Source organism: Triticum dicoccoides, chromosome 5B (genome assembly GCF_002162155.2).
Source record: "Triticum dicoccoides isolate Atlit2015 ecotype Zavitan chromosome 5B, WEW_v2.0, whole genome shotgun sequence".
Taxonomy (NCBI): Eukaryota; Viridiplantae; Streptophyta; class Magnoliopsida; order Poales; family Poaceae; genus Triticum; species Triticum dicoccoides.
Genome location: NC_041389.1, coordinates 377,900,158 through 377,907,870, shown reverse-complemented (window position 1 = coordinate 377,907,870; position 7,713 = coordinate 377,900,158).

The following is a 7,713-nucleotide window of genomic DNA, read 5'->3' as shown; positions in this document are numbered from 1 at the left end:
GCATCGCTGTCGCGTCATGATCATCGCATAACCTGTACCTGCAAATGTTGTTGTAGTAATTTGTGAGCCACGAGGACTCAGCAATCCCATTACCATGGGTATCAAGACTAGCAAAGCTTAATGGGAAAGGAAGGGGTAAAGTGGTGAGGTTGCAGTAGTGACTAAGCATATATGGTGGCTAACATACGCAAATAAGAGCGAGAAGACAGCAAACGGAACGGTCGTGAAGCTAGCAATGATCAAGAAATGATCCTGAACTCCTACTTACATCAAACATAACCCAAAACCGTGTTCACTTCCCGGACTCCACCGAAAAGAGACCATCACGGCTACACATGCGGTTGATTCATTTTAATTCGGATCTGGTGTCAAGTTATCTACAACCAGACATTAACAAATTCCCATCTGCCACATAACCACGGGCACGGCTCTCGAAAGTTTATACCCTGTAGGGGTGTCCCAACTTAGCCCATGATAAGCTATCGCGATCAACGAAGGATATACCTTCTCCCAGGAAGACCCGATCAGACTCGGAATCCCGGTTTACAAGACATTTTTACAATGGTAAAACAAGACCAGCAAGACCGCCCGCTATGCCGACAAATCCCGATAGGAGCTGCACATATCTCGTTCTCAGGGCACACCGGATGAGCTAGACGTCAGGTTGGCATAGACCCTGATTGCCCAGGGGGCGCCGGACATCGCTCGGTTTGGACCAACACTTAGACAAGCATTGGCCCGGGGGGATAAAATAAAGATGACCCTCGGGTTGGCCGACCCAAGGGAAGGGTATAGGTGGTGGTGAGGCAAATGGTAAAACCAAGGTCGGGCCTTGCTAGAGGAGCTTTATTCAAAGCAAACTGTCAAGGGGGTCCCATAAATCACTCAACCGCGTAAGGAACGCAAAATCAGGGAACATAACACTGGTATGACGGAAACTAGGGCGGCAAGAGTGGAACAAAACACTAGGCATAAGGCCGAGTCTTCCACCCTTTACCAAGTATATAGATGCATTAATTAAATAAGAGATATTGTGATATCCCAACATAATCCTGTCCACCATGGAGCAATCTTCAACTTCACCTGCAACTAACAATGCTATAAGAGGGGCTGAGCAAAGTGGTAACATAGCCAAGCAACAGTTTGCTAGGAAGGGTGAAATGTTAGAGGCTGACATGGCAAATTGGGAGGCTTGAAGAACAAGTGATAGGTAGCACAGCATAGCGATAGAACGAAGCAACTAGCAAAGCAATGATAGTAATTAGATCCAAGGTGACACTCATCTTGCCTGAGATCCCGCTAGGAAGAAGAACGAGTCCATGAAGAAGACGAACGGGAGTAGTCGAACGAATCCTCACAGTCGCAACATTACCGGAACTAAGAAGCAACACCAGAAAGAAACAAACAACATGGTAAATGCACAAGCATAAACATGGCATGATGCACACACAAGTATGATGCATGTCCGGTTTAAAGAGACATGGCATGGCAAAGTGCAACAAACAACACTACAAATTAAGTGGAGCTCAATATGCAACGAGTTCCATATTGACGAAACACCACAAGAAATTATTTAGTTTGATCTCGTTATAAGCTACTCAACAATATTAAATGTTGTTAAACATGGAAAGAGGTGAAACATATGAAAACTAACTATCTAGGCAAGTTTAAGTGAGGCCAGAAGCAACAAACAACAATTCCGAAAAATCCTCATGTGCATATTTTAGATTTGGTACTGTTCTGCCTTAAACCATATTTTATTGTTGTTAAACAGGAAAATAAAGTCCACCATGTAAAAATAGGCATTTTTCTACCCCATTTACATATAAAGTTTATTAAAAACCGAGCTACGGTTATTTAGTTATGAAATAAATCATTTTAACATGGCATTTGAGCAAATTTAATTAAACAGTATTTTAAACATTTTAAGCATGGATGAGTGTGGAAAATTATTAAACTAGATGAAATTCTAAGCATTTTACATATATAAATTATTTACATATGATGCATGATTTGTGAGTTATTAAATGTATGAAGCATGAGGGTTTTTCTGCAAAACTGGTAAAACTTGGATAATAGCTAAATTCTTTCAGGGAAAAAAACACAGGCCGGATCTGGCTGGGCTCTGGGCGCTCACGTTGGGCCTTGAGGCCTGCGGATCTGGTGCTGGGCTAGATCTAGAGGCGAGCGGGTCAGCGAGGCAGGGTTTGTCAACGCGAGCGAGGCGCTCGTCCACCTCGTACAGGGGCGAAACAGAGGAGGCGAGCAGGGCGCCGGCGCTGGACTTGGAGGCCGAAGCAGGAGAGGCACGGACTTGACAGGGCGCGGATCCGGCGGGCACGGGCTGGAGCTAGCCGGATCCGGCAGCGGGGCAATCAACAGCAGCGGTCATGGTGGTTCCATGTATGCGTGAGAGAGAGAGAGATGTGAGAGAGAGGGAAGCATGGGAAGGACGAGGGTGACGGGGGAGGAGAGGAGCGGGACAAGGCCGGCCCTTGCCGTGGTCGCCTGCGGCGAGGTTGCCGGAGGGCGCGGGGGAATGCGACTGCTTGGCGGCCAACGGGGTGCTCGAGCGGGACGAGCAGGCGAGCTCCTGATCGTTGTAGAGGAAGCAGGTGGTGACGCTGGTTGGGGACGAGGAGGCCCTCGAGGCAGAGGCGCATGGGACTCGGGCAGCTAGCGGCTTGACTCTGGCAGAAGGCGGCGGAGCTTGGAGCTTGGCTCCCATTGCAGTGGCTGAAGAACAGGAGACGGAGAGATTAGAGAAAAGAGAGAGCAACGGGAGGGAGGAAGGAGAGACGGGGCGGTGCGGGGCTCATCTGTTGGTGGCGCCCAACGTCGAAGGGAGCTCCGGCTGCTGCGCGAAGGTTGGGTGAGGCATGATCTGGAGGACAGGGGAGATCCAGGAGAGGAGTGGCGGCTGCCGGTTCGCTCGGGATGGATCCCGAGGGGAACCAGAGACAGGCGGCGGGGAGGAGGATCCCTAGAAATTAGGGATTTGTCTGATGATTGCACTGCTATATATACTAGGTGGTAGTTAGGGTAGAAGTTACTCTGGTTCGTCCGATCGAAATCGGGCGGTCGGGAATAAATAGGCTAGGGAGTCCAATACATAAAACGATGATGTTTTATAGATGTTAGGGGATGATCCAGATCCAACGGTCATGACCGAGCGGGTCAGGTTCGGGAAAGGTTTTGGATGGACGCGAGGGGTTTGCGGGATGTGCAGAGAGGTTAGGAAGCCAGACAAGAGGGAAACAAAATCTGGTTGGTCTCGGAACGGTCAACGAAAACAAGGGGGGACACGGCAACTACGAACGGATGCAAGTTTTAAAACATGACGACAATGGAGTGCCGATGCAATGCAAATGATGACATGAAGAAAAGCAACAAACAAAAGTAAAACACACGACAGCAACGAAAAATATGGAAGGCGACTGGAGCGTCGGTCTCGGGGCGTTACAACACTCCACCACTACAAGAGGATCTCGTCCCGAGATCTAGGATGGCACCGGAGAGAAACGGAAGAGGAAGAGAAGAGGTAAACTAAGTTGCTTCTTCGAACAATGAGTGAAACCACGAACCTTGAGAGGTTGAGCAAAATGAAAGAAAGAAAACAACGAAGATGAACAAAGTTTAAAACACTCTGTTAGAAAAGAGGAACAAGGGATACGACATGAACCAAGAGGATTAGTGATAAGATAGATATTGAAACCATTTGAGTTAAAATTAGCTGGACAAGGAATAAGAATAAAGAATTCGGGCAGCACTCCGGTTGAAAAGAGATGCAAGACTTGATAAGAGGAAAATAACTTGAATGAGAGCACAACACTCCGGTTAAATGGATAAGCACGAAAAGAACACGATCTTCACAATTCGAGATGATGAGCCTCTGAAAGAAGGAATAGAAGATAGATAATTGGAATAACAGAATGGAGAAGAAAATGCCAACTTCTGCCGCAAAAGAACTTGGAAAGCACCCTTCCAAGAAGGTTATAACGGAGTCGTTGGAAAACCAACAACGAAATGAATAAGCTTGTAGTGGGCTTATGGAAAACTTCTCAAAATTGAGGCGAAATTCTGCCACTACGGAAACAAATAATATAATTGATAACACCAACGAGATGAAAAACTTCTTCCACCAAGAAGATAGAGAGATAACTTGGATCATAGATAGGCACCACAAATAGCAACATTCCCAATGGAAGGCTTTAGGTGAAATATATCCCAAGATAACTCCGACAAAGAGATTGATGGATTTAAAATACCTCATTCTTTACAACATATGAATCATGAAACATGAAGGAAATTGTCAAGAGTGACATAACCATCTCAAAAGATAGGGTAGAAGGAATTGCACTTTGGAATGCAAGAAGAAGAATACTTGAACGCCTCAAAACAAAACATGTGTTGAGCACCATGTTTAATTTTTAGTATAGCTTGGCGGATCATAACTTCGAGAGAAATCTTGAAGAACAAATGAAGAATGAAAGGAATCCTTGACGAACTACCATGCAGAGCCTCCATGAAGAACTCCGGTAATAAAAGAATGGTCAAATGAAAGGAATGTTGAAAACATAACGTGAATCCTTGAGAAGATTTAGATGGAGCTTCGTGACGAGATAATGCGGAAAACTTGGAACTCCAGAAAAGAAAGGATGAGGCATCTCAAACCGAGAAATGTGACATGATGAACAACTCTATGAAGAAGAAATTAGATCACTTAGATGAAACAATAATAAGAATTACGTTATGCGTATCCTTCACCAATTAAAATTGATGACAAGCAACGGATTTGGCATACTACTTATTCTCGTAGAAAGGATTAAGAGAGATATAGCGCAAACTTGAGAAGGTATTGATGGAACCACCGATGGGATTTGGAAACAACGAATTAATTAATTTATACAATAACAACGGAAGAGGAATGTTAAACGGACCACCGTAAGAATTGAAAAAGAACATAGCAGAGGCACAATTCACTGGGAAGAATTGGAAAACGAATGAAGATACTTGAGGGGATTTATATACAAGTGAATGAAGAGATCATGAGCTTATTAGAGAATACTTGAATGATGCACCGGTTAGATTTGGAGAACAAGAGTTGAAGGTTGAGAATGAGTAATATTCAGAAATGATGGCATTCGGATTATCAAGAAAGGAAGCAACTCCTGATATGCGTCGGATGGTTGAAAATAATTCTCACAATCGAAAACAATTATGAGAGGATGACATAAGCTAGAACTATGAATCTTCAAGAGAACGGACCAAGATTTAAGAGAAATCCTTCTCCGGTCTTCAAATGTTGAGAATGATGATGAGAACCACCATGAATTGTTGAGATACTCTGGGAGAATTAAAAGAGGAAAGGTTGAGCCAAAGATGAAAAGAATTTGAAAACGACCTTGGAGAAGGCATGTGACTGATGAAAATTCATTCTTACGTCAAACTTGGAAATGAATTTGAGAATCGCTCCTGATAATTTGAAGAGTCAGGTAAGATCCTGGGAAAAGACCTGTGGGTTAGGGGCCACTCAAAAGAAAACACCATTGGAAATGATTTTAAAGAGAGATTGCACCGGTTGAATTAAATAGCTTGAATGAGATAACAATCTCCAAATAGCTTGAACGGATTAAGAATGGAAACACAAATCTTCTGAGATATCTTCAACACTCTGGAACAAATGAATAGCAAGAGGTGAGTGATTGAGAGGTGCACCGGCATACGCAAACACTTGAAACAAGGAAGGGAATATGATCAACACCGAAAACTTGAATTAAATCCACCAGAGAATAAAATAACAAAGAATGACGAACTTGAAACTCCTGGCCAACTTCATGATAATCACCGGGTAAGAACATTGATTGAAAAGAGTGAAGAGACTTCACATGAATAAATGGATACTTGATTAACATATATGAGTCCTTGAAGAAAAGGGTGGGAGGGCAGGAAAACAAAGACAACTTGGGACGGATGAAACAAACACCGTTGAGAAAACTTAGAATTGATCTTGCGGATGTTGGAAATGATCGGATCCACTTGAAGAGAAGCACACCGGTTGGGAAAAGAATTAACATGACGACCTCGATGATCAAGAAGGATTAGTATTCACATAGTAATATGAGAACATCGTTTAGGAAAGGTATGGACTCAACATTTGACTTCGAAGCAACTCGAATACCACAAATAAAACAAAACAAATGATTTGGCTTGTATAATAAGCCGGAAACAAACATATGATAGATCCCATAGCGTATCATGTGTCTGTTGGAAAGATAAAACTAGAGCTACTTGAATTCCCACCTATAAACTCCCGAAACTTTCTGGTTATGCAATGTGGTGTTGGGGATACAGGGGAAGCAATATATCTCACCCAAACTAACAATACCTACATCCAAGCTGTATCCATCCGTCAACACATAACCAAGAAAACTCCAGAAATCGTGTACCTCAACCTTCGAAAAGCATCCGTTATACGAGCTATGGCAATACTCCCGAACTCCCGCCCTAGTACTGGGTGGCGTCGAGGTTATCTCACCAACAACTGCATAAAAGAGATTTTTGATGTCGGCAAAACTCAGGTATTCCAGAACTGCAATGATAAAATTATGACGACAACACCTCGAAGCTCAACTCCCCGGGACACTGCCACAATCCCTAAATGTCAGGAGGCACCAAGAACAATGTTCTCATCATAATAATATCGGAACGATCCCAAGATACCCACATGATCCTAAAAAAATCAGTGAAATTTGAGGAGAGGAAAGACAAAACATCTACGTCAGGAGACCTCACCAGAGCGACGAAGGGACTGAGGAGTAAAAAGAATCCTACCCTCCGATATATATAATCCTAAGACTCAAAATAGTTTTCTTCTAGACTCAACAACAACCAACAATCAAGGGGGCTACTATGGTCGGTCGAGGCTCGATACCAACTTGTCACGCACAATATGCGATACTATCCTAAAGAGACTCGAAGGTCCCACCAAGGATAGAACCGCATATTGAAACGCTTTTGCAAGGTGGATATCATTACATCAACATTTCATAATAGATGGGGATACATACAAGAGACATACAATGCCACACGAATACAACATCATCTTACATAAGAGCACCATCCGACTACGGATGAAACACAAACAGAGACTCAAATGACATCCACGCTGCTAACCCAGGCTGTCGACCTGGAACCTATCCCCTGATCGAAGAAGAAGCAGAAGAAGAACTCAAGCAAGCAAGCATCGTTGTCGCATCATGATCATCGCGTAACCTGTACCTGCAAATGTTATTGTAGTAATCTGTGAGCCACGAGCACTCAGCAATCCCATTACCATGGGTATCAAGACTAGCAAAGCTCAATGGGAAAGGAAGGGTTAAAGTGGTGAGGTTGCAGCAGCGACTAAGCATATATGGTGGCTAACATACGCAAATAAGAGCGAGAAGAGAGCAAACGGAACGGTCGTGAAGCTAGCAATGATCAAGAAGTGATCCTGAACTCCTACTTACGTCAAACATAACCCAAAACCGTGTTCACTTCCCGGACTCTGCCGAAAAGAGACCATCACGGCTACACACGCGGTTGATTCATTTTAATTCGGATTTGGTGTCAAGTTATCTACAACCAGACATTAACAAATTCCCATCTGCCACATAACCATGGGCACGGCTCTCAAAACTTTATACCCTGTAGGGGTGTCCCAACTTAGCC